At 34.5% G+C, this 27,078-nt stretch overlaps 1 protein-coding gene across 6 annotated transcripts in view; it reads right to left on the reverse strand.

Annotated features, from left to right (window-relative positions):
- LOC143257365 (alpha-2C adrenergic receptor-like) overlaps positions 1-27,078 on the reverse strand; it is a 154,939-nt gene that overhangs the window by 120,108 nt on the left and 7,753 nt on the right. For 3 of the 6 annotated variants that reach the window (XM_076515929.1, XM_076515928.1, XM_076515925.1), the window contains exon 1: positions 3,944-4,056. The exons of 2 other annotated variants lie outside the window; for them this stretch is intronic. The gene's annotated coding sequence lies outside the window, so the exon portion shown is untranslated. Of the gene's footprint in view, positions 1-3,943; positions 4,057-27,078 lie in introns of those variants that run through there. One more of the 6 variants, XM_076515931.1, reaches the window with a different exon arrangement.

Raw genomic sequence — 27,078 nt, forward strand, 5'->3', positions numbered from 1 at the left:
AACTTCTAATATCTCATCAGACAAAGAAAGCTAGGAAATATGACGCACAGAAGTAAGGAAAGGTACAATTAAGACATTGAGTACTTTGAAGTGAGGAAACTGAACTGACGTTACTGTTATTGTTGAGCCTTTGACTTTATGGTCTACATTATAATAGGTAACATTGGTCCGAGCAAAACTATTACATAAAAATATTCAATCTCTCGTTAAATTACACTATTAATTTGGTGAAGAAATCACATACCAGGTGTCTATGAGTGACCAAGTTCAAAAATGCATTACTTGCCAGCTCAATAACAAGGAACACATGTAAAGAAATAGAATATGCCACGCCCTTAACTATCACAATAATGTAATTGTTTTGTATTTTTTTTACCCCGTTTTAATACAACTTGGAATACAGGATTATTACGTTACTAATACGGTTTCGTGCGACATATGGAGGTTGTACATCTTCTGTAATATGTGAAATCGTCATATTAAACTTAGTGAAAAAACAAAAAAGAAATACAAAAAATGAAAACTTTAGTTTACATATGAATCCGCACAGAGAAGGGATTAAGTTATAGAAGCGTTTAACTTCGGTTGGAACTAAAATCTTAACATGTGTTCCAAGGAGAATGTAATAGTTCATGTTGATGTATTGTGAAGTTTCCCCATCCACCCATGAAATTCATATATATATATATATATATTTTTTTTTTTGATGTATTGGGAAGTTTCCCCATCCACCCTGAAAATCATATATATATATATTCGACATTTTTTTAATCTGAGAAAATATATTCAAGTTGTTAGAAAAAACACATAGGTCCAAGTAGCAAGTCCCACACAATGTTACGAATGACCTGAACATTTTCAAGAGATGGACTTTTTCAGACACAAACAGTGCTCTGATTTAGGGTCTTATATCTTTATACTTAAGTAGATTAATTAAAAATAGTTTTAAGTTACGAACACAGAAAGTTCTTACTACTGTTAGCGTTTTTGTTTCGGGATACTTGTAATGCGAGAGTTTGTTTGTTTTGTTTTGAATTTCGCGCAAAGCTACACGAAGAATATTCGCGCTAATCATCCCTAATTTAGTAGTGTAAGGCTAGAAAGAAGACAGCTAGTCATCACCATCTACTGCCAACTCTTGGGCTACTCTTTTACCAACGAATAGTGGGATTGACTGTCACATTATAACCCCCGTAGGGCTTAAATATCGCGCATGTTTGGTGGGATGGGGAGGAATCGAATCCGCGAAACTCAGATTACAAGTCGAGCGCTCCCTAAACACCTGGCCATGCCGAGCTGCAATAATACGGGGGGGACACAGTTTTTATTTCCCAACTTTAACATGCGAGTTAAACTTATAACAAAGATCCCAGACGTTATTAACTTGTGAAGATTATTATTGGTACATGTGAAGTGTCTTCTCTACATGAACTGATTATTTACAAACTTACTTAGTCTAAGGCTCTTCAAGATATCTTTCTAATTTAATACAACTGTTTAGATGTCGTCATGCTACACAATAGGCTGTCCGTGCACAGCTAATCTCGTGCACCGAAATTTAATTTGTAGCGCTTTAAGTCTGAAGATTACTACTGCCTCACTGTAGAAAAGAAAGAGTGTTGACTTGTAAGAAGATGTGTACTAAACATATCAAATCTATGTCATCCACACCTCAGTAGCAGAGGTTATGTAGTAATTTCCATGGCCTAGTAATTGTACGTACTGAAGGATAAAATTACAATACGTCACCCGTATTACACTTTCCATATCCAATATGGTCAAGACCTCTCACCAATAGCGGGGTTCATCAGATCGTTTGAGATACAATAGATAAAGTAAAGGTCTGCGCGCTACTTATATTACGATTTTTCACGAATAACGGCTTTTATGATGTGAATCGTAATTATTAATTATTATTAATTTGATTTCAGTGCTTTATGAATCAAAAAATAGGGTAAAGATTAATAGCACAATATTAATTTTAACACCGATTATCTTATGGGTAATTTAACATAATATTAATTTTAACACCGATTATCTCATGGGTAATTTTACTTTAATAACATAATATTGATTTTAACACCGATTATCTTATGGGTAATTTTGCTTTAATAACATAATATTAATTTTAACACCGATTATCTTATGGGTAATTTTACTTTAATAGCGTAATACTAATTTTAACATTGATTATCTTATGGGCAATTTTACTTTAATTACATAATATTAATTTTAACACCGATTATCTCATGGATAATTTAACATAATATTAATCTTAACACCGATTATCGCATGGATAATTTAACATAATATTAATCTTAACACCGATTATCTTATGGGTAATTTTACTTTAATAGCGTAATACTAATTTTAACATTGATTATCTTATGGGTAATTTTACATCAATAACAAAATATTAATTTCAGCACCGATCATTTTTCGTGTAATTTTACTTTAATAGCATAATATTAATTTCAGCACCGATCATCTTATGGGTAATTTTACTTTAATAGCATAATATTATTTTTACAGAGATTATCTTACGGGTAACTTTGATAATATCAATTTTAGCACCGATTATCTTACGGGTACTTTTACTCACCTTCAAGTAATTCCGATAGAAAATAATCGTATCCAGTCAAATTGCTATCAGATAAATAGCAGCGATTTTTCTAATCCGTGTTTGTTTGTAGCTAAAACCGCACAGTGGACTATGTGTGATGTGCTCATCGCGGGTATCGAAACCCAGGTTTCAGTGCGGTAAGTCAGCCGCCACATAGTTTTACTGGTCCATATGCATTCCGCAACAACGGGACTAAATGGTTCAGTTACAGATTCTGATCAGATACTACAAGTTTATTAGTTTGTAAACACAATGGGTTATCCCTATTATGAACATCACTAATATCGAAATCAGGTTTTTAGCGTTATAAGCCTTCAGATTTATCTCTGAAACACTGAAATGTCTCGTAAAGGAATAGTGTTATTAACTGTCACAGTAATAAACCCCCAAAGCTTAAATTATTCACATCGCAGGAAGCACGAACCTTGGACTTTCCGGTCTCCTTCGGTTCACGCCACAAACTAAATTTTTAGAATAGTAATAAAATTAGAAAAGCATTTTTACAGAATGTTTAATTCGAAGTATGGTAATAAAATATAAAAAAATAGATAAATTACTCATTTATAGTAAAAGGAAACCTGACAATTATAGAATAGCTTCTCTTTACAGTTAATTTCATTTTAAGCCTCGTAAAACCGCGAAGAGTAAGGTTTAAAGCATATGCCATTTTTCTTTGATTTAGGCCTCAGTGACTTAGCGGTAAATCTGAAGGCATATAACGCTATGAAGCGGATTTCGATACCTATTGTAGAGCTTTGGGATTAACACCAAATAAACATCTTTACCGTAATTAGCTCTTCTTACAATATTTCAAACTAAGACAAACAAAAGTACGAAAGAGTAAAAATCACACGTCAACACATCCATAAGGTGTTAACATAATAGCATTCAATGTCCTGTATTATTAAAGAATCGGTTCGACATTTAAGTTTGTTGATTTTCGAAGTCGTTAAGAAATGTGTGAAACGTAATTCTTGTACGATTCTTTCTACCCCCCACCCTCACCCTGTCGTTTGTACTGTAATTAACCATTTAGTTTCGGTGTCTCCTCAAATCATTTGAAATTCTGATTAATATTCGACCGGTTACAATAGAAAGATAAAAAAAAGATAAATATTCGAGACTATCTAACGTAAAACGTCTTGGAAAGTTTACTATACAATTTACGTCGAACACAGAAACGCTACTAATGTTACGCCACGCAAAATATGAATGCGGCAGTTCAATAGATAATATAAGACAGAGAAAACAAGAAGAAATCTAGCACGTGCCTTAGAAAGTTCCCAATATTTTTTACGTCAGTATATTGATAGTCCCTACCTGTCCTTTCCATGACATTGCTCTACTGGTCCTTATTCTAAAGAGTAAAACTTCCGAAGACGGATTCATAAACGGAGTCTGGGAGCGGTATCAGTAGTTGTGCGAAATTCGAGTTTCCGGGAGTCGATGTAGGATCGGTCCATCTCGTCAAAAGGGTAGGGAAAGAAATTACGAATGGGGTTAGCTTTAAAGAAACCAGGCTTGGCAAAATGCTGCCGTACTCGAACCTCTGTCAGCCGTATTTCTTCCCAATGAGGAAATGATAAGAAAATCTCATTTCTGGGTATATTAATACGGTAAAAAAAAAATTACGAACCATATATATACATTTTACAAAAAAAATGCACAGTGTTGATAAGTGCCAGAAAAGCCCGTAATATAACGCTGTAAATATAGTTTTACTGATACCCCTCCACGTTGTTTCAGCAGCAACCTTCAGAGCTTATAACGCTAAAATTTGAGGTTCCATCCCAGGGATATGGGTACAGCACAGATAGCCTATAGACCAGCGTAGCACTTAACAAAATAAACAGTTTCCACTGTCTCTATGTCTTGTTATTCTTGGAAAGAGTCGCACGTGTCTCTGAAATTGACCGTCATTAGTTAGTGGCATAATTAATTGCGAAGATACAAGGGAATTATTATAAAAGATTTTTTTTCCTGAGCTATATATGAAAGTTAAACCATTAACCCTTAGAGTTTGTTACATTCTTTCCAATATTGGATACATTATTTTACTTGTGCATTTTAATCTATTGTTATTTGTTAACATTTCTATATATCAAACTAACACGTAAGCTTCCATACGAAGGACAGAAAAAAATAATTCTTTACGTTTCGGTTTTTTGAAGACATCATCCTTTTACGCTTGTTTGCTTTCTGGTACTTAGTGAGCAAAAATATAAACATCATAACAAACTCAGTAACTTATCATTGTGAAAACAAAACTTCATCGAAACGTTGATATATAATACACCGTAAACCCAGTAATATCAGCATGGTTCACTTAAGCAGCTACTTCAACCTGGTAGGGAAACTGCCTCTTTTAGCTACAATTCACCAATAGCTGAAATTCAAAGTGTGGACTGTCTGCTATACATCTCTGCAACCCTGTCACAAGGCCGTTGCCCTGCCCTCTGCTTAATAAAACATGAAACATAACATTCTAACTTAAAACCTGATTCAGAGTTACAGAAGCTATGTATGTGTGGTTTCATAGCACAGCCAAATCGGGCTATTTGCTGAGTCCACCGAGGGGAATCGAATCCCCTGTACAGCAGCCAAAAAATTATTGTATTGCAAAACTTACAAAACACGAGTTATTTTCCTTCTAGCAAGAGAAAAAAGAATAAAAGCGAGACAATTTGAGAGCGAATAAGATTATTTATTTATTTATTATTATTTTAATATTATTCGTGATCATCCCAGGATTTCGTTGTTGTTGTCCCTGTAAGAATTATTGAAGAGCTAAATCATGTGCCCACTTTACTTTGAACAGTTCTGATATGATCGGATAAGATAGGATTGTTTTGTTTTTTTGTTTTTTTTGGAATTTCGCACAAAGCTACTCAAGGGCTATCTGCGCTAGTCGTCCCTAATTTAGTAGTGTAAGACTAAAGGGAAGGCAGCTAGTCATCACCACCCACCGCCAACTCTTGGGCTACTCTTTTACCAACGAATAGTGGGATTGACCGTCACATTATAACGCCCCCACAGCTGGGAGGGCGAGCATGTTTGGCGCGACTCGGGCGCGAACCCGCGACCCTCAGATTACGAAGCGCACGCCTTAACGCGCTAGGTCATACCAGGCCGATATGATAGGAACTGATTTTTAAGATAAAGTTGGTTTGTAAGATAGAAACTGATGTGTAAGATAGGACCTGATTTGTAAGATAAAACTGATATGAAAGATAGGACCTGGTTTCTAAAATAGAAACTGGTTTGTAAGCTAGAAACTAATTTGCAGGTTAGAAACTGATCTGAAAGATAGGAGCTGATTTGTAAGATAGAAACTGATGTGTACTATTGCTAAAAATCCATTGGTGTACATAGTATAGTTTATTTGTTCAGATAGATGCTCGCCCTTTTAGCCGTGGGGCGTTATAATGTTACGGTCAATCCCACTATTCGTGTTGGTAAAAGAGTAGCCCAAGAGTTGGCGGTGGATGGTGATGACTAGTTGCCTTCCCTTTAGTCTTACACTACTAAATTAGGGACGACTAGCGCAGATAGCCCTTGAGTAGCTTTGTGCGAAATTCAAAAAACAAACAAATGTTTGATCAGTTTAATCTGACACCATCGAGTGCTTTACAGGAAGTAATGTTTGTTTGTTTTATTGTGAACCACAAAGCTACAAAATAGACTATATTTTCACTTCTCACCACATGTATTGAAACTCGGTATTTAGCGTTATAAGTCTTTAGAATTGTCACTGCAGGACATGAGAAAAATCAAAACAGAAATAAATTTGAACTGAACATCTAAAGTGTTCCACGTTTATAGCAAATGACAATATTGAGATAGAATGGGTCGTATTTTTGCCATGTTTTGCAGCTCTAATCTACGGAGTTAACAAACAGACTGTCTCTCCTGTATTGCTTCTTGCCCAAGTGTATCGGCCAATTGTATTGTAACAAGCAAGTTTACAGTGTAACATTTATCCATTTATATAAGTCCAGCTACACGATGGCTCAGCTGTAAACATGATGGCCTGTAACACTAAAAATACGGTTTCGACACACATAGTAGACACAGCACTGGTAGCCCATTGAGAAACTTGATGCTTAAGAGACAAATAAAAATATAAGCAGATTAGAGAGAAACCTTTATTATTATTATTAATAACAATAAATACAATATGTTAAAGAATAATAATTATTATTATATCGTTATTAATAATTTATTATTACAGCAACAATAACATTAACTCAAAACGTTCTTTTTGTGCTCATATAATCAATGGCCAGGCATGGTCAGGTGGGTTAAGGCGTGCGACTCGTAATCTGAGGGTCGGCCTTTCAGCCGTGGGAGTGTAATAATGTTACGGGCAATCTCACTATTCGTTAGTAAACGAGTACCCCAAGAGTTGTCGGTGGGTAGTGATGACTAGCTGCCTTCCCTCTAGTCTTACACTGCTGAATTAGGGACGGATAGCGCAGATAGCCCTCGTGTAGCTTTGCGCGAAATTCAAAAACCAAACAAATATATAATCAACAATGAGATAGCTGAAAAAAAAAGCCAATATTGAAAAAGGTTTTTAGAGAAGTTATAAGACATTCTACTTTTTTTGTCAAATCTTTGTGTGTGTGTATATATATACACACACACCTTATATTTTTAGGAACGAAAACTATACGTTGAATTGGAATAACACTAAAATAATAGGATACGAACCATATACAAGAAGAGAAAGATGAAAGAAGCCGCTAACATCGATCTAACCAATAACACACTTAGCCAATCTAGCGTGGAAGTCGACAAAAACATTCAAATAGTTTATTAGAAACCTAACACCGTAGAGTGGACAGCACACTAGCCTGTCTATCAAGATAACCCAGGATCAAATCACGTACGCGGCCCTTCCTAGCAGGCAATAGTAGAACAACAGCAGTAACACAGGATAATATTTTTTTTATTAGTTTGTTTTTAAATTCGCGGGAAGCTACACGAAGACTATATGCGTTAGCCGTCCCTAATTTAGCAGTGTAACACTAGAGGGAAGGCTGCTAGTCATCACCAATCACTACCAACTCTTTCACTACTCTTTTTTACCAACGAACAGTGGGATTGACCGTAACATTGTAACGCCCCACCCACGACTGAAATGGCGAGTACATTTGATAGGACAGGAATTCGAACCCGCATCCTTCAGATTGCGAGTCCAGCTCCCTATCCACCTGGTCACTTCGTGATTAATGTATAGTAATTTACACACGTAACTAAATAACAAGAGCACAGTTCACCACCAAACGAGATTAAGATAATATTCTTTGCGATCGTTTCAAAATGCCTTCAAGGATCAACTATAAACTAATCTGTCCATGTTCTTTTGTGGTTTTATTTTCTGTTTTGTCCATGGCACAAATATTCTTAAAATAAAGAGGAAAACTGTTGATGTTTCAGTGTTACACAAAGGATTTTTAAAAACTGTTTCGAAAGTTAATAATAGCTTGCCTATCAGGACGTTAGTATATCAATCATTCCCATGTGTCTAATGCTACCCTCTCCCTCTGGCGTCAAAATTTGATACTGTAAAACGCATGGAAAAAAGTTATAAAATTTGAGTGAGTACTAAAACCTCATTAAGAGCATTAAACAGTTTAGGAATGTGTTCTTAAGTACAAACATGAATAATTTATGAGCCATTAAATGTAAATAAACAGGCATGTTAGTGGTAAGAGCTCTATGAACATTTTGTATATAATTTTGCAGAAAAGAAGAATTTAGGTTTCTTTCTTCTACAAAGACCAACTGAAAGATCAGTCGATAATGAACGTAATAAAAGTCGTCTGCTTTGAACCAAGGAAATTCTGTGAGCCTTGTTCCAATTCCCGGTATTTATAAGTTAATAAACTTCAACCGCTAGTGATAACTTCATGAGCGTCATTCAGAGATGTTTGTTACAGTTTAAAGTATTTTCCGAAATTCTCTAATCTTTTTACGGAGTGTTTGGGTAGTAAAATAAACTCGGTTTACTTGATGTATTTCAAGATTTTTATCTATTTAATTAACATCCTAACATGGCATTTTGCCTGATGGTTCAGCGGTAAGCTTGTGGGCTTATAATGTTAAAATTAAGGGCTATATTTTCGCAGTAAGAACAGCCCAGATAGCCCATCGTGTAGCTACACAAATAAAAATGAAACAAACAAAATTAGATTCTTTCCAACTAGCTCTTGTCCTTGTCACTTGACATTTATAGAACTATTTTGTTCGTTCGGCGTAATGATACATTCTATCTAGTAATTATCTCTCTTAGCCGAAACCAGAGAAAAGAATAAAAAAGCGTATACTTGGTCTGTGTAGAATCAAATGTCAGATGTCAAACTTGCTTCCTCGATTTTTTTTCACATTAACTTGATTAAAACGGTTTCTGAGACGAAACAAACACCAGTTTGTAACGCCGTTGTAAGGACAGCAATGGTCGTACAAACAAGTTTCTTGAAACAAAGACGCAATAACACGAATATATTTTATGCTCTGTAACTGAGTAAAATAATATAAAGTACATGATACACGGTCTATGAGAACAACATTAAACTTCCAGCGTGTTCTAATCGTAGAGATGGTTCCTAATTTTAAGGATAGGCGTAGCCTTAGTGTACGGCTTGCCTTAGTGCTGCGTATCGGATGGTTCGAGCCGAATTTAATCTCTGAATACGCTTTCTACTTTAAACTGTGAGGTCGCTATAACCGTTACAATGAATCATTTCCTTATATTAAGAGTAGCCCTGTAGGTAGTGGGTGCTAGTAACTTATTGCCTTCCCTCTGCTCAGTATTTTTAACACTACTTGTACCTGGACTAAATATATTTTTATGTCGTTAATCTAGGACTCGCTCACCTTTGTAAAACGTAAAAGCAATCGTTCTTGTTTTCATATGTTTTCCATTACCACATTGTCATTGTCATTGGTAGCTGGAAATAGAAATGCTTAATGTCACTGAACTGTATTTTACCTCTTGTATCAGTGAAAAGTAAACAATTTGGATATTTAACCTCCTCAGAGTACAAGGGAGAAAACTGGTGGTTATATATTCTGTTGTTCATGTAATTACTTATTTGCTCGGTTTCAAATGGTTTCGTCAAGGAACAAAACAGCATATTTCAATACAACGCCATCTCCAGTTGAAATTTCTGACGGAAGTAACAGAAAACTTACTTTAATTTAGGGAGTGGTTATAGTGATTTTATTAACATATGAAAATCCGTCTTTCCTGTTAATAATTATCAGGGTTTTTTTTATCCGCTCATTCTTCACACTTCCATACGAATCGCCAAATATCCATTATAAGACGTTATTTATTTTTCTATAAATTGTAACTTCCGGGAGCTTTTCATCGGCCCTGCATGGCCAGGTGATTGGGGCGTTCGATTCGTAATCTGAGGGTCGTGGGTTCGAATCCCCGTCGAACCAAACATGCTCGTGGGAGCGTTATAATATGACGGTCAATCCCACTATTCATTGGTAAAAAAGTATCCAAAGAGTTGGCGGTGGGTGGTGATGACTAGATGCCTTTCCTCTGGTCTTACACTGCTAAATTAGGGACGGCTAGCGCAGATAGCCCTCTGGTAGCTTTGCGCGAAATTCAAACAAAAAACAAGCTTATTCATTCAAATTTACTACCATAGTTACTTACTTTTAACACTACCTGAACATTAATCAATATTAATGAAATATATAAACAGTTCAGACTAAAGACCCATAACGCTAAAATCAGGGGCTCGATTTCCCTCGGTGGGGTCAGCGGATAGTCCGATGTGGCTTTGCTATAGGAAAACACACGAATCATACTTTTATAAAGAAAACAACACTCGTTTTAGATGTTTTGTTATGGCACATCACGTGACAATTAATCTCGAATCTAAAATAGTAAGACCGACATCTTTTGTACTCTCATAAATATTAAATTATTGCATTGTTTATTCTTAACATAATAACCAAGTAAACAAAGATTGTGTATATTTGTGGATTTTTTTTCCGCAACTGAAAATCATTTTCCGAGTCAGGAGGAAAAAACGGTAACAAAAAATCATAGATTTTTCATCATTGTAATAAAATGTAAGATCATCTTTAGGTGTCAGAGTTGAGACAAAGATTTAACAGTACCCGATATCTTGGGTTAGGATGCACGAACAAACACGATTTTCTGAGTAGGTATCAGTAACTAATACGTAACTATGGTTACAGCAACCCGTAGAATAAGGTTTAAGAAGTGTAAGTAAACAGTTTGTAAAGTTTAAATGAAAATAATAAACAGAATTAAAAAACAGATAACAAAAGACGGTTGTTATACTTACAGACTCCATTAGCTTTCGAAACAGTTTTCCTAAGCTATATACAATTTTTTTTGGTCTGTGGTGACTTCAGAGTGCCTAATAAATTACACAAGGAGATGTGTTTGTTTGCTTTTTGAATTTCGAGAAGAGCTACGTGAGGGCTATCTGCGCTAGCCTTCGTTTAATTTAGCAGTGTGAAGGCAGCTACTCATCACCGCTCACCGCCAACTCTTGAGCTACTCCTTTACCAACGAATAGGGAGATTGATCGGCCCCACGGCTGAAAGGACGAGTATGTTTGATGTGACGGGGATTCGAACCCGCGACCCTCAGATTACGAGTTGAGCGCCTCCCAACCAATGTGTTATTGACTTAAGCTTAAAAAATGACATTTATTCACTTTATTAATTTTTGGTCCAGCTTTTCAACTTTCTCTAATAAAAATGTGTATTAATGCATTGCAAAATATTATAATTAAAATCGAATTTTTATTTTTATGAATAAGGTATTTATTTCTAATATTAAACATCTTATTTCTTATAAATATTTCAACGTTATTTGTGCAGTCATCCCTGTTCGTTAGAGGGTGCTCCAGTGTTGTTTGTTTTGGAATATTTGCGTAGATTTGAGCTGATAGACTGGATTATAAAAATTTGGCAGTCACCTTTAAGATGCACTTCAGAACCAACAGTGTGAAGTGCTATTTTGCAGTAATGGGATGCGAATCATAAATCCCTTGTTTCACAGTTTGACTCGTTGAACCATACTTAATCTGTTAATGAAAAACGTATTGGTTAAAGAGTTTGTAGGTTTGTTTATTTATTGCTAAGTGCGAAGTTACGCAAAGAGCTATCCGTGCTTTTCCACTGCGGGTATGTCGAATCCTAATTTTTAGACTTTTAGTTGAAGAAAAAAAATATATGGAAAGAAGTTCGGTTAATTAAATCTTTAATAACGAATACACCTTTCTTTGTGTAGGAGTCCATTAATACGTGTCCATCTATTTCACAACCCTGAACTCGACAACACAAAAGGAAGAAAAAATTGTCTCTCTGACATTTTTTAATCTATGTTCGTCATCTGAACTCATTCCTGAATAAACCTAAAACGAGGGAGTTCTCGTTAGAGAACCATTAGCTTGAAATCTAAATGTTCTATTTTTTTGCTTGTTGTCCATTTTATAGTTTATTGAATTTGAAATTAATTTTAATATAACACGATCAATTTCACCCTTCACATACGAGCTATTTATCTATCTATATACACCATATTCTCATTCAAGTGTGTGTTTTTTTCTCTTTCTTTATTTCGTATTTTCATGTGAATTTCATCCTAATCAATAAATCACAAACTTCGAATAATAATAATGTCCCTATGCCATTCAAGTATCTACTACATCAATCATTCCCCTTTTTGATCGACTTCGTGATTGGCAAACAACAATTTCCACACATCAAAGACCTATTTGGCTATACTTAATTCATTTTTTATTTTATTTATAGAGACATCTATCGTGATTCCGTCATTTATCAATCGATTTACGTTTAATATTGAGTTTTGGCAAGGTAAGGACTAACAAGTTTCTTTTTGTTACAAAACTCCAAGAAATGATTTTAAGGGATGTTTACGTTTCCACTGCACAGGAGATGAGCATTTTCCAGTTGAAAGCTGTACGTTATGAAAGAGATTCTTTCAGTTGAAAACTGTAAGTTATAGAAGAGATTCTTTCAGTCGCTACTGACGTAACAAATTCCAACTTTGATCTTATTAACAAACCAAAAAAAAGCAAAATATTTCATAACTTCTGTTAGTTTTTTTTAACCAAAACTCAAAATTAGGAGAGAATCTAATTTATCGATTCAATTCTGTCGTCCATGTCAACAACCTGGAGTCTGCACTGGAGATATATGGGTTAATAATTGCTAAACGTAAGTATGAAATACACTACATGAATAAAGGTGTATTGAAAATTATACATGTAAAAACGGCTGGTATGGATAGACAAAGCACTATGTAGAGGAGCGAACAACGTTTCGACCTTCTTCGGTCATCAGGTTTACAAAAAAAAAGAAAGGGATACTGACCGATAGCTGACCACGTGTTTGAAGGCGGTTGTGTTATTGAGTGTAGGTGTATTAAGTTTTTAATTTTGCCAAACGACCCGGGCAATATGCGTGACGTCATTCTTTTATTGGATGACGCCCAATATTGTTTTAATTTTTAAATATTTTATACCTGGGAATCCTCAGTAAATTATTAAAATCCATTACGTTATATTTATGTTTCCCATGCGACACAAGCAACGATACAGCGATGATTATAATATGTGTTTCCCAAACCAGAGGAACGGTGACTTAATCGCAAATGGAAAACACCTACAATCAGAAACTTATGCATCACATAACTCGTTTTAAAGAAATTTGAATTTTAACGATATTTTATACATAGCTGGTCCCTATATTACAAGTTTGGTTTGTTTTGAAATTCTCGAAAAAAGCTACACGAGGGCTATTCGCTCTAGCCGTACCTACTCTGAGGTTACTCTTTTAAAAAGGAATAGTACGACTGACTGCTATATTATAACGCCCCACGGCTGAAAGGACGACTATGTTTGGTGTGACGGGGATTCAAACCAAAGACCCTCGGATTACGAGTCGAGTGACGTAACCCCTGGCAAAGAACGAAGATATACTCTTCCGATTCTGAAAAATCAACCCAATTCAGATCTGAACGAATAGAAATATCTACACACTTCTTAGAGTATTCCAGACAAAACATAATTTGTCACTCACAACTGTCTTTAATCCTTCAAAACAATGTTTGTCATCCACAACTGTTTTTAGTCTTTCAAAACAAAATTTTTTAGTGTTTTAGAGACAAAATTCAGTACGGAATTTGTCAACTACAACTATCTTTAGACCTACAAACAATGTTTATTTAGAATTTTAGACACAAAACAATGTACAGACTTAGTCAACCACGACTGTCTTTAGACTTTCAAAATAATATTTCCTCAAAGTTTTAGAGACAAAACTATGTAGAGAGTTTGTCAACCAAAACTGTCTTCAGACCTTCAAAACAATGTTTTTTCAACCACAATTGTCTTTAGACCTTCAAAGTAATGTTTGTCAACCACAACTGTCTTCAGACTTTCATAACAAAGTTTTCTTAGGGTTAAAGAGACAAAACTATGTATAGAGTTTGTCAACCATAACTGTCTTTTGTCCTTCAAAACAATATTTTTTTAGTGTTACAGATACAAAATTATGTACAGGGTGTGTCAAGTATAATTGTCTTTTGACATTCAAAACAATGTTTTCATAGGGTTACAGATACAAAATTATGTATAGAGTTTGTCAACCATAACTGTCTTTTGACCTTGAAAAGAATGTTTTTTAGGAACACTAATTTACTAACATCTTCAATTTCTTATAATTTAACGAAAACAATTCTTCATTTTATCGAAAGATATATATATATATACTGTTTTCAAGCAAACAACCAATGTTAGATTTTGACAAACAGAATTCAAGAAGATAACCCTGTTTTTCACCAATAAAGGTACTTGATTTTTCTTAACCTCCTCGTAGTAATAATTCAACGAAGCCAATTGTTTAAATTCAATAATACAAAGAAGCCCATTGGTTAAGCTCAGTTATCCAAACAAATCATGTGGCCAACCGTGTATTTCATTATATTGCATTTAATAATACTCCAGAGAATCTTATAGGCTATCTAAAATAACAGTTAATATTTATGGTAGAAACCTATTGGTTGCTTATAATTATCTAACCAAATAATTTACGAATAAGTGCCACTGGTCAATACCCAAGTTTCTATTGTATGATAAAACAATAAGATGATACCTAAAAGTGGTATTGGTCTTAACCATTCATATTTTCTTAATAATTCATTTCTTACCGAGTTCACAGTACAACACAATATAACACACTTGGCCTTAGTGTTCCCACTCCTTTTACCTCAACATTATAATTAATTACGTTAATTCCGTAAATTCTAGGGTTCACGAATGACAGTAACTGATTGTTTGATATTAAGCACAAAGCAACACAATGAGCTATCTGTAATATGACCACCACGGGTATCGAAAACCCGGATTATTGTGTTGTAAGTCTGCAATCTTATCGTTGTGCTACTAGGGGGCTGGCAAAATGAATAATTTCTTTCGAATATTCAAAATTCAACATTTTGCGCAATCTCCACAATGGCTATCTTCGTTGTTTTTCTTATAGCCACTTCTAAATTTTAACCTTCCAGGCCCGGCATGGCCAAGCGTGTTAAGGCGTGCGACTCGTAATCTGAGGGTCGCGGGTTCACATCCCGGTCGCGCGAAACACGCTCGCCCTTTCAGCCGTGGGGGCGTTATCATGTGACGGTCAATCCCACTATTCGTTGGTAAAAGAGTAGCCCAAGAGTTGGCGGTGGGTGTTGATGACTAGCTGCCTTCCCTCTAGTCTTACACTGCTAAATTATGGACGGCTAGCACAGATAGCCCTCGAGTAGCTTTGTGCGAAATTCAAAAACAAACAAACATTTAACCTTCCAACTCATAATTTAGTCATATTTGACTTGACACTAGAGTTTTATCTTTATTTTTATAACGCATCCGTGACCTCAAAGTTCAAAACGCTCATTTTCGGCAAAGAAAACCAGGACAATATTCGTTCAGATTCGCAGTCCAGCCACGCTAATCAGTAGTACACGTCTCATACATTTTAAACATTAACGTTATGTGTTTCTCTGTGGAATCTATACAGCCTCATAAACTCACGTGCTAAGCAATAACTTACATAATTTTTTGTTCAGAATTGTAACACATACTGGAGGAATGTATATATTTTAGCAACGAAGTTAAAACAGAAATAAAAATTACCTTCGCCCTCCAGACAATAGTAATAATAGTTTGTTTATTTTTCAAGTTCATGGCAAGTATTACAAGACCACCAGTCTCATATATTGATGAACAAAGTGTGTGAAGAAAAACTCTGGTTTACAACAATGTAAATATTTTATTTTCCCTGAAGTCTCTTGAGAGTAATAAAAAGAAGTCCATTAATCGAGTTTCATTACCAGTACAAATCCTATGAAAAAAGAATTGTTAGCCCGACATGACCAGGTGATTCAGGCACTTGACTAGTAATCCGAGGGTCGCGGGTTCGAATCTGCGTCACACCAAACATGCTCGTCCTTTCAGCCGTGAGATCGTTATAAATTGACAATCAATCCTACTATTCGTTAGTAAAAGAGCAGCTCAAGAGTTGGCGGTGGGTGATGATGACTAGCTGCCTTCCCTCTACTCTTCCACTATGAAATAAGGGACGGCTTGCGCAGATAACCCTAGAGTAGCTTTGCGCGAAATTCAAAACAAACCAAACACAAATATGTTTGATAACCTTGTTGTGCCAAACTAGCCCAAAGGCATGATGGCGAAATGTTATTATTACTTGGAGAACAGAGGATATCTTGTTTCTAGCCTTATTATTGTCGAAATGTGATACTATAAATTTTACAGCAAATACAAATTATTATAGCTATATATTCTTTTTAATGTACTCCTAGTGGCACAGTGAAATGTCTTCGAACTTATAGCTCTAGAAAGAGGGTATCGTTAACCGTGATGGACACTACACAGATAGCCATTTTGTTTAGCTTTACACTTAAGTATAAACAAACGTTTTTTGAACGTAATCTTAGTTTGTGGATATATTGGTGTATAAAATGTGAGGAATAGCAGGAGGGGGGTGGGGGTGGGAGACAACAGTCCAATCTAAGAACAGTATTTCCTCTCCTTTGGTTATCATTAGTTTCCTAAACAAAGACATTTTGATTCGAATTTTCATTAGAACCTACGGGGTCTTAGCTTCCAGGTACAGATTATTGAAGAATATTCATTACTGAGATCTAATATAAGACACTACACGGGCCACGACGTAGTCCCTGGGCCACGTTTTACCTTATTACTTGGTAAGAGAAAGTTGTTTACTCTATATATACCACCCAGTCCTAGTATTTCAATCTCTTCAGTTCATTTGTATGAACTTAAAACTTACAGTAATAATAAAGAAAAACAGTTACCAACAAAAAACGAAATATCAAATATATTTATATGTATTTATTTAGTATTCGAAATATCACGTTTTAATTTAAACTTAACATGATTAGAATAAAAAATATGATGACAGTAACTACGTCTGTGTTCTCATGAATTGAATTAGATACATTGCATACAATATGGCTTCAGTCTTGGAAATCAGTTTGTCACAGCGAAAAGGGGAAAATACTATTTTTGTAGAAAACGTAAAAGGTTAAGGCTTAACGACCTAAATAAATGTTAACAGCAACAATAACGTTTATTTTAAAACTACTGAAATGTTGTGAAAGATACTTGATGTATAGATTTAAATGGAATATTGTTGAAACATCTGGCGCATAATAACTGTAATACTATTGCAAATACTTCACTTAATTTAACTGGAATATTGTTGAAAATACATGATGTAATATAGCTGGGATATTGTTGAAAATACCTGTCGTAGATTAACTGTAATAATATTGGGAATTCCTTGCGTAGCTTATTTGAAATATTAATGAAAATACTTGGTGCAGAATAAACAGTGTGTTGTTGAACAGACCTGTTGTAGATTAACTGTAATACTATTGGAAATACTTGGTGTAAGTTAATTGCAATATTGTTGAAAATAATTGGTGAAGAATGAATACGACATTAATGAAAAATATGTCGTAGATTAACTGGAATACTAAGGGAAATACTTTGTGTAAGTTAACTGGAATATTGTTCAAAATACATAGTGTAGGATAAATACGATATTGTTCAAAAAACCTCTTGTAGACTACATGTAATATATTGAAACAACTTAACGTAATTTGAATAGAATATTGTTGAAAATACTTTGTGAAGAATAAAGAGGATATTATTGAAAAGGCCTATCTTAGATTTATAGTAATACTATTGGCTATACTAAGTGTAAGTTAACTGGAGTATTTTTGATAACAATTTGCGTAGAATAAATAGGATACTGTTGAAAAGATCTATTGTAGATTAACTGCAATACTATTGAAAATACTTTTTATAGGTTAACTGGAAAATTGTTGAAAATACTTGGTGTAGAATCGAAAGGATATTGTTGAAAAGACTTGTCGTTGGTTAACTGTAATACTATTGGAAATACTTGGTGTAAGTTAAAATAAACATTGGTGAAAATACTTGTAGAATAAATGAGATATTATTGAAAAGACCTGGCATATATTAACTGGAACATTATTGGAACGAATTGCTGTGAATTTAATTATTGGTGAAAAGTCTTGAATTAGAATAACTAGAATACTACTGAAAATACATGCAAACTGTGACTAAAGTATTATTTAAAAACGTGAATTAAATCTTAATTAATCTTGAATTAAATTACTTAAATTAAATAATATTGAAATACATTTACTGAAATAATGACATAAACTGTTTATCTGCTTAGTAACATAGTACGAGCAGAGATAAATATTTTGGTTTACATTTTTCGACTTTGATTTATGGTCTACAATATGATATTTTTTGTAGTTTATAATTCTTTTTGAGTAGTGTATTTTTACACTGTGTGGAAGTGGTTTAGACCTAGCCAGAGGAATATGGATGAGAGATCTGTATGTATTTGACGATAGTCCATAACAAGCAGTCCAAGTTATTAAAAACAAATAGGTATTATTTCTCCTGGTGAGAGAAACATCGACACTTCATTATTTTACTTGTGATTTGATGTAGGAATCTTTATCAAATGTTCCTGTAAAGTATTAACGCGAAGTATAAACATAGTGTTTGTTTGTTTTTATTTCGCGCAAAGATACACGAGGGCTACCTGTGTAAGCCGTCCCTAATTTAGCGGTGTAAGACAAGAGGGAAGGCAACTAGTCATCATCACCCACCGTCAACTCTTGGGCTACTCTTTTTACCAAAGAATACTGAGATTAAATGGAACATTATAACGCCGCCACGGCTGAAAGGGCAAGCATGTTTGGTGCGATGTGGTTTCGAGCCCGCGTCCTTCAGGTTACACGTCGAATGCCTCAACCCACCTGGCCATGCTGGGCCTGCTTGACACGGTAATATTACGTGGAAATTAATATATGTAAAAACAACAACTAGATTTCTTCATATACTGAGGTGTGACGTATTTCAGGCATAGGACTAGAGACATATTTTATGCCATATTAGAAATCCTTACTGTTTTACACTGGGCAGTAGTTTTACGGTTTGTTTATTTTTACACTCAGTGTAAAAACATGGCCACAAAAATTGGTGAAACCAGCCACTTTATGTTGAAAATAGACAGGAATTAATTGATATTAATTTTATTGTATGTTTTTGTCAGGCCTACTTAGGACCTCGTAAGCAACAGTTTGTGGGCCTAAAACAATTTGTTGTATGAATATATAAGAAACATTGATCCTGTATGAACCTCATCGATAATCATGGTGCTAAGTCTATCTAATACTAACCTTAATGATCATGTAAAGAACTGGATTTTTTTAAACTTCAGAAATGTGCAACATATGTCTATCGATAATTCTAGGGTTAAGCCTATTTAATATTCACCTTGATTATCCCACAGTGGACTATATCTGTTTTCTGTATTTCAGAATCGTAGACCAATAGTTACCTGTTTCTATTACAGTTTAGTAAGGCCTTAAGAAAGCACTGAAACTAACAAGTGCTCACATCTCTTAAAAAGTACTAATCCATATCCCTTCAATATGCTTCACATTTTTCTAATCTAACGTTTTAGGCCCGGCATGGCCAGGTGGTTAGGGCGTTCGATTCGTAATATGAGGGTTGCGAGTTCGACTCCCCGTCACACCAAACATGCTCGCCCTTTTAGCCGTGGGATCTTTATAATGTTACGTAAGTCAATCCCACTACTTGTTGGTAAAAGAGTAGCCCAAGAGTTAATGGTCTTACACAACTATATTAGGGATGGCTAGCGCAGATAGCCCTGGTGTAGCTTTACGCGAAATTCAAAACACATAACTTATTCATGTATTTGTATTCTTGTTCGAGTTATTTATATACTTTCCTTGTTTGTAGGTGTCCTCGCTCTAGTAAAATCTACTTTTCAGTTGTGTTTAGGACAAGTTTCCGTATTCTACTGTAAAAGAAATACTCCCCTTCTCATGTTTTAAATTGTGTTATAAATAAGTCTCCGAGGAGGTTATGGAAGTTACATTAATATATGAAACAAGGCTTTCTTTCTGCTCGTGAATTCTTTGTTTTGCTTGGTGTTCCTACTTTTATTCTAAGAGATAATTCAATTTCGAATCTTTCTCTATTTTCTACACACACAACCTGAGTTGTCTATCGGTCTTTTCAGTAATAAAGGAGTTTCCAAATAGTTCAGTCTTGGAATGTTATTTCTGTACGTCTAGAGGGAATTCTCAATCAAAGAATGAGGTCAGCTCGAACGATGCTTCTTTATTGCTGAACTTTGTTTCTGACCACAGTTAGGGTTAATAAGACAGACCTTTGTGTAGACATTTCTAATCGTGTCCGAACATTGAATCCGAACACTTATGGTTCGTGACTTACTAGTTTCCTCAAAAAATGTACTCCACACTTTGAAATTCTCAGCGCACTGTAATAGCGACTGTTATATTACAGTAATTGATCATATAAGAGTATCTCAAGAGTAGGCAAAGGGTGCTTTTGCCACGTTCCTTCCCCCTCCTCTCCCTTTGCTCTATCAATTCAAAATTAAAGTCAGCTGTGTGCGGGTAGGTTTGAGGTAACTAAGGACAACATACACTAAAACAAACTGTAGGTGTCGTCGCTGTTTCCTCCTAGACGAGTCTTACAGGCCCGGCATGGCCAGGTGGGTTAAGTCGTTCGACTCGTAATCTGAGGGTCGCGCGTTCGAATCCCGATCACACCAAAAATGTTCGCCTTTCAGCCGTGGGGGCGTTATAATGTGATGGTCAATCCCACTATTCGCTGGTAAAAGAGTAGCTCAAGAGTTGGCGGTGGGTGGTGATGACTAGCTGCCTTCTCTCTAGTCTTACACTACTAAATTAGGGACGACAAGCGCAGATAGCCCTCGAGTAACTTTGCGCGAAATTCAAAACAAACAAACAAACTTGTCTTACATAACGAAGTCGTTTGGGAAGACGAGAAACAAAGTTTGTTATCCAATGATGTCACTGATGAATGGAATCTAATGAACATCATCCATTGTTAAGGCAAGATTAGAATACATCTCAAGAGTTACTGGACTTTATTGCCTAATTATCTTTGGGCTTCAACGTTTATCTTGACACCCAACTAAGTTTATTGCTTACGTCTCTTACAAAACGAGGAATAACATAATTGCTTGTATGGAAACTACCTGGAATCTCTTCCCTTTTAATGACAGATGTAATTGAGAAATGTAGCCTTTCTTAGCTGGTTCAGGTGTTAGCTCGCATGTTACCACATGAAATAAGATTATTTTCTGTTAGAACACACGCGCTTAAGATGTAACAGTAGAAAGTTTATCAGTACTATGTAATGGTATTTATGGTAACTGATGGTGCCAACGGACAAATTCGTGTTGAAAAATTGGATAAGCGTTACTATTTTCTTAAAAAACGGTCTTTTTGTACTTATCTTAAGCTTATAATATTGCTTTAGAGTTCACAGAAGTAATTTATAGAAGATAAAACTAACTCGCTAAAGTCTTCAGTGGTAAAGTTCAAATGTCTTCTGTCTATGGACTTCATCGAAGATAAATATTATTCGCTAACGTCTTCAGATTTCATAGAATATCCAACGCTAGTATTTATAGAAACTATTCTTTCAACAACAACAAAAAGCAAGTTATTTGATTTTATTGGATTCGCTTGATTGTATTTTAGCAGATTTACGAAACAAGATGTTTGGGCTTCTCGAAAGCCAAATTTTGCCAACAGAATTGTCGTCTCGGACCCAAAAGTGTCTATTGTTGGCAGAATGTTCAAACATTGTTAGTGTGATATATTCGTAGACGAGAAAGTATCGAATAGGTGATACTGTGGTAAAAGGGAAGAAAGAAATCATGAGAATAACCGGTTTTAAAAGGCCTTTGATTTGCAAAAATGGAAAACATTTCTCTTGTATCATGGTTTACAGGGAGTACTGGTGGGAGAAACGGTGTATAAAAGCTAAGATGAAAACATAAAACGTTTCTTCGTTTACTTTTAAGTGCCAATGGGCTGTCTAAGTTTGGTATTGAAACTCGGCTTTTAATGTTATAATTCTTTATAGTTGTGGCTGAACCACTAGGATGGTAGAAAAGGTTACATATGATGACATTATCTACGACTATTATTCAAAATATAAATAGAAAATTTCGAATTAAGAACAAGTATCACTTTACTCAGAACGTCTGTATCTCAAAACGTGTGGTATGGGTAGTAACACTTTTACTAATAAAGCAGAGAACAACGTTTCGACCTTCCTAGGTCATCTTTAGGTTAACAAAGAGAGAGTTTGCAAATGACCGTTGCAAGTCGGTTTCATGTCGTCAAGAATTACTACGGATTTCAACTGCCCTGATAAACCTGTAGTTTGTTCAGGAATGTCACTGTTATTTGACATTAATAAATTACTGTTAATTAAACTTCTGATTTCAATAAAGAAAACATTAAACTCTTCAGAAACAACCCTATATTCCTGGTTCGTTTCTTTGTTTTTGTAGAATTTCATGACAAAGCAACAGCAGGACTATCTGTGTTAACTCTCCTGTTTTGAAGCGACAGATTAGAGAGAAGGCAACTAATTAATACCACCTACCGCCAACTCGTAGACCACTATAGCCTAATAATAGGATTTGTTCATCATTCTTATAACGCATTAACAGCCACGAAGTGATTTGTGTTGTAACAGGGCATGAACCACGGATCGTCAAATCCATAGTTTGGCAGACTAACCAGTATGCTACACTCAGCCCAACTTCTTTAACGCTACTTTCTGTTTTGAAAAGTAAACTAACTACTTCCTCAAAACGGACCTTCATAATTTGAGGATCGAGGGTTCGAATCTCCGTCACACTAAACATACGCGCCCTCTCAGCCATGGAGATGTTATAATGTTTCAGTCAATCCCACTATTCGTTGGTAAAAAAGTAGCCCAAGAGGTGGCGGTGGGTGGTGATGACTTGCTGTCCTCAGGATCTTCCTTCCTTCTAGTCTTACACCCCTAAATTAGGTACGGCTAGCGCAGATAGAGTTCGTGTAGCTTTGCACGAAATCCAAAAACAAACAAATCATATTTGTTAAGAACAGAAACTTGCACCTTAACTCGTGAAACAGTGGAAAACAAGCATGTTCTAAAAACTGCATTATTATTGTAGTTAGCACATGTAAGCTCGTAGAAAGGCAGTGAAAAAGCTGCGTAGCTTTGTAACAATATTCATATATCGATAATCTTTCTTTTTCAGGTAAATAAAATATTCATTATAGTGCGGCTTGGATTACGGTTACACTGTAGAGGTGTTTCAATCGCCAACCAGAGCACGTGCTCTCCTTCTGCTTACAATAGTCGTTACGTGCTTCTCAGTAGACAGTCAGGTACGGCATGACGCTATCTTTAATTTCGAACCACCAGACACAGCAGCTAAATGTTATTTTATTTATCACTTCTTTACTTATTAATTTGTTCATTTTATTTTATCTAATTAGTTGCAATCATTACTTATCTTTCATTCAATAACAATTCTTAATGTAAATACGAGGGGATTGTTTTTTTTTTAATATAAATAAGTTAAAATCAAAGTTGTTGACTTCTGAAGCAACAATACAAAAACCCGGCACTGCTTACCAAACTCATTTAATCTATTCTCAAAATAATTTCAAGTTAATTAGAATATTTATATTCTTAATTATGGTCACTGAAAAACGAAAGCAACAAATAATTAACTAAGCTAGCCGGATACTTCTTACGTTTTTTATTTAATATAATCTAACATCATTTAAAACAACAGTGAGGTTAGGTGATTTGCTTAACAGTAATTAGGCCTAATGATATTGTTCCTTTTGTCGTCTTCCCAGATATTAAATATCTTTTGGCATCTTAAAAGTTAATAAATAGGCTTAGTAATATGTTATATATTTATATCTAAAGATCATTAGGCATAGCAATAAGTCGGTAAACAACAATCTATAAATATGATAAAAAAAAAGTTTTTTCATTTTAAGACAGAATATTGAGCTGTTTTCCAAGGGTGTGTAGTATGTTCCTCTCTTCCTTGAAAAGGAAAAACGTATTAAAAAAATAAAACCAAATTTAAAAATTGTTGTTTGCTAAATTGTAATTATATCAACACTACATGCTACTGTTTTGTAATTAAACACAAAGCTACAAAAAGGATTGTCTGTGCTCTGCCTATCGCAGGCATCGAAACCAGGATTTTAATGTTGAATGATAGTTTAGAGCAGTGGTTCCCAACCAGGTGTGCGAGATAGCGTTCCAGGGGGTGCAAGATTACATTTGTTTTGGCCACCTTCACCTTTATTCTTAAATAAATAATTACTGTGAAGGGTGCCAGAACATATTAAAATTTTTTAGGGGTGTGGGGCATAAAAAAGGTTGGGAACCATTGGTTTAGAGGGAAGACAACTAACCATACCATTAGAGGTGTGCTTCTTTACTCAAGAATCACTGGAGACATTCGTTAAGAGAAAGGAATCTCATTTATAAATTAACAGTAAACTGTTTCAGAGTCTGGTGTATCCCGGAGACCAAGATGTGAATTACAACGTTGGTAAGTGAATAATAAGTAAAACTAGCCTGAAGCTTAATGTCCTTTGTGTTCAGAATGTCTACAGTACTCCTGTCTGCGCTACATTTTTTAACAAAGAATAAATCAACAATTACTACAGTGTTAGACCAAAACGTTGATACATTTATTGTTGCTTAAAAACATTGTGGGTTACAGTAATATTAGAATTCAATTAACAGAATGTTAATTAATTTGTTGTTTCTTTGAAATATTGTTAATAATAATAATACGAGAATTCCTTAACGTAATTTTAATAAATTTATATTTTCAATAATAATAACATAAAAACTGAATTAACGGAACTTTAATTAATTAAAGTATTATTAATGAAAATAATACAATAATTTAATTAAATAAAGATTAATTAATATTTAATCTATTTAAAATATTATTAATGATAATAACAATACAATGATTTATTAACTGAAATTTAATTATTTTTCCTATTCAAAGTATTACTAATAACAATAATACTATAATTGAAATAACTAACTTCGGTTATTCTTTATTCTATCTAAAGTAGTGGTTTCCAACCTTTTTTATGCCCCGCACCCCCAAAAACTTTTAATATGTTCTCTCACCCATCACAGTAATTATTTGTTTAAGAATAAAGGTAAAGGTGGCCAAAACAAATTTTTATAATTAGTTTTTAATGATGTATAAACAAAAACGAAACATTTGGAAAAGAAAAAATATTACAACAAACTAAAAGTTGCATAAACTGAAATGTTATCTCACACCCCTGGTTGGGAACCACCAATCTAAAGAATTATTCAGGGACTGAACGAACTGTAATTATTCTATGGTCTCTCTACGAGATTATTAATAACAACAGTAAGATAATTCAATTAACGAAAGTTTACAATGTATGTTTTTTAAATGTACTTGTGATAATCAAAGGCATTAATTCAATTAAAAAAGAAATGTGTCACGTCAGTAAGTAGATCTTTATTTAAATACCAAGATAGTAAATGACAAGTATAGAGATGCGTTAACATCATGGAAGAACTGCTAAGGACAACTAGAAATTGATTACACGATTTCCTTCTCCTTCCAAGATATTGCGGTGTTCATCCACGATCGTGTTGGATTTTTTTTTCTACTACTTTCTTAGTCAATAGTGTTTCATACTTATAGTAATCTAAATATTGTTATCTGAAACTGAGTTTCCTCCTTAGCAGGCTGTCGAACATCAGTATCTCGTGGTTGTGGTTCACTGAGTATAGTGAGTTCTTGGAGCTTTGACCTTTATGAACGAAGACATTCAACACACCAGCGGCACGAACGAGATACTTTTCCACCAAAAGTTGTCACGTGATAACTTTATATTTAACTCAATAATTTTTTATCTTGTCTTCTATTTTATTCTGAATTTATATGTGTGTTAAATTACATTTCATTCAAAGTTTACATCGTATCTCATGTTTCTATTCTATCTTCAGTTCGGATCATGTTTTAAGATTGTGTTTTATTCTGTACTTGTTTCATGTTTCTATTCTATCTTCAGTTCGTATCACATTTTAAGATTGTGTTTTATTCTGTACTTGTTTGGTGTTTCATGTTTCTATTTTATCTTCAGTTCGTATCACGTTTACAGATTGTGTTTTATTCTGTGCTAGTTTTGTGTTTCATGTTTCTATTTTATCTTCAGTTCGTATCATGTTTTGAAATTGTGTTTATACTGTGCTTGTTTCGTGTTTCTTGTTTTATTTTATCTTCAGTTCGTGTAACATTTTAAGATTGTGTTTTATTCTGAACTTGTTTCGTGTTTCATGTTTCTATTCTATCTTCAGTTCGTATCACGTTTTAAGATTGTGTTTTATTCTGCACTTTTTCGTGTGTCATGTTTCTATTTTATCTTCAGTTCGGATCATGTTTTAAGATTGTGTTTTATTCTGTACTTGTTTCATGTTTCTACTTTATCTTCAGTTTGGATCTTGTTTTAAGATTGTGTTTTACTTTGTACTTGTTTCATGTTTCTATTCTATCTTCAGTTCGTATCACGTTTTAAGTTTGTGTTTTATTCTGTACTTGTTTCATGTTTCTATTTTATCTTCAGTTCGTATCACATTTTAAGATTGTGTTTTATTCTGTACTTGTTTCGTGTTTCATGTTTCTATTTTATCTTCAGTTAGTATCATGTTTCAAGATTGTGTTTTATTCTGTACTTACTTGTTTCGTGTTTCATGTTTCTATTTTATCTTCAGTTCGTATCACGTTTTAAGATTGTGTTTTATACTGTGCTTGTTTCGTGTTTCTTGTTTGTATTTTATCTTCAGTTCGTATCACGTTTTAAGATTGTGTTTTATACTGTGCTTGTT

Source organism: Tachypleus tridentatus, chromosome 7 (genome assembly GCF_004210375.1).
Source record: "Tachypleus tridentatus isolate NWPU-2018 chromosome 7, ASM421037v1, whole genome shotgun sequence".
Lineage (NCBI taxonomy): Eukaryota > Metazoa > Arthropoda > Merostomata > Xiphosura > Limulidae > Tachypleus > Tachypleus tridentatus.